The sequence below is a fragment of the Gigantopelta aegis genome, chromosome 13 (assembly GCF_016097555.1).
Source record: "Gigantopelta aegis isolate Gae_Host chromosome 13, Gae_host_genome, whole genome shotgun sequence".
In the NCBI taxonomy this organism is placed as follows: domain Eukaryota; kingdom Metazoa; phylum Mollusca; class Gastropoda; order Neomphalida; family Peltospiridae; genus Gigantopelta; species Gigantopelta aegis.
In genome coordinates this window covers 10,649,267-10,651,650 of record NC_054711.1, presented here as the reverse complement: position 1 = coordinate 10,651,650, position 2,384 = coordinate 10,649,267, and positions in this window count along the sequence as shown.

Sequence of the window (2,384 nt, the reverse complement as noted above, 5' to 3'; positions counted from 1 at the left end):
TTTTGGTTTTATACAACGTTTAAAATATGCTTACCTTGATTGTTAGGTACATATTTTAAAGTATACTTACCTTTAGATTTGTATTGTATCTAGTGTACGTACCCAGCTCTTTACACTGTGTTTTTACTACTTAACCACGTTTTATTTTTAAGTCGGTTGGTTTATCCTTGTGGTTTGTTGTTAAGATTGTTTTTATTTCTAGAAATATCATATGTATTATTATAGGATTAAACATTAAAGCAATCCAGCCCCTTTTGCATTCTCGGTGTGACAATATTATCTCAGAAATTAGCAATTATGTCTGGCTTTTAATTCCTCACGCCATAATTCTCTAAATAAAGACGCAGATCTTAATTCAAGGCCTGATGCAACCCTGTCTATCACTGTTCTTTACTAGACCTACAGAACCAAGTTTGATATCTCCCATCTTTTTGACAACCAGTAAAAACATTCCATTTTCCTCTGCATCAACCTGACTTGCTATTTCCGTTACAGTGTGTTTCTCTGCAACTGAATTGACCACCAGGAGCCGTGACGTGCCATCGCCGACACTGTGTCGTAAACCCCCAATTTAATGGGCGGTATGGATACCTTCGAGGATTTAGGTGTTATATACAAATGCGTCAGTGATCTCCTCGTTTATTTGTATTGTCCCAACCACATACTCAGTCGCGCGACATTTTCATAGTTGGACACACAGCAATGGTAAATTTATATAATACATTGCTGTAACCAGGACTTTATTCATATTAGGGTCCACCCACATGGGGGCAACCCGTTTGTCTCTAAACAGCCCTAGGGCAAACAGGACAATATAAGTAAAACAGTAAAAAAAAGGAGGTGTGACTCGGGGTTGGGCATTCTACACAGAGATAACACGCATTCACACACACACACACAAAACACACACACACGCACGCGCCGTATGCATATACATAGATTTACAATATCATATGCACAAACACTACACAACACATGCTTACACAAAACATGCACACACATACAAACCCCATGCACCATAGCACACATGCAGGCATGCACATACACACGTATATCACATACATAAAATACAAACATAAATACACAACGCATACCCCATACACACACCGCACACACAACACCACACACACACACATACACACACTCACACACAAACACACCACACACACCCAACACACACACATGCATCACACCCAATTTTTTTGTAAACAGCATTAGGTTTTGTTCCCCAAAACACAGACAAACAGTGTCAGGGGGTTTGTTGTGGTTTGGTTCAGGACAAACACTGCAGCATTTATTCAACATCATACACAAAATATTTATAAAACACTGAAAAGACCAATACATTAAAAATACAATACGAAACAGTGCATGATATATGATAAGGAATACATAATACCTAACATACATTACATTACATACAGACATACATACATACATACATATACATCTCCATATATGGGGAACATGCACGCTATTGAAACATGTCAAATTTTTACTCACCTGCGTTATGCGTGGTCCTTATGTAATCGCACATTTCACCCCTAGTGCTGTTGTGAACTGCGGTATTTTTCATTTTAGGGTTTTATTGAGTATTACTCGTGTTTATTTATTGCCAAATTATTATACTTACAAAATATAACATTTGCATCAACCTTGTGTTTTGTGTTGTGTTTTAAATACTTTGAAAAAATAATGGTATACTTTCTTTTGATCGTCAGTATATATATATATATATATATATATATATATATATATATATATATATATATATATATATATATATTCACAATTGACACATATGACATTTCGTTTACTGTCACATATAGTTAAACATATATACTGAATCACATATTACTAATACATGGTTCATACTAAACAATAAGTTCACAATACACATGACATAACACCATATATTAATTATTTATACACATACACAATCCATACTTTACTAATTCCTTCATTACTAAAACATAACATATTAAAGTTCATTACGACGTCATAAAAATATGCATATAACAATACAGTCATGTACATACCAAGTGTGTGTAACTAAGGTTGTAACACCTGGCCGGTATCTAACACACGCAGTCAAAGATATATAAATAAAAGTATAAACCACACTAAATATCGTATAAACTCTATAATCCAAAGTACATAATTATATTAATAGCAATAACAGCAATAGCAGAAAATAACATCTGAGATAATACAAACTGTGCAAACATCTTACTCTCACTTAATTAACATTAAAAACTATTTAGTATTTAGTTTATAAGAAATCATAATATTAATTACATTACCATGTATATATTAGAACATCATCTGTTACTTAATTACTTCAGATAAATATAGTTGCAGAAGAGTTATTTTACGTACTAATA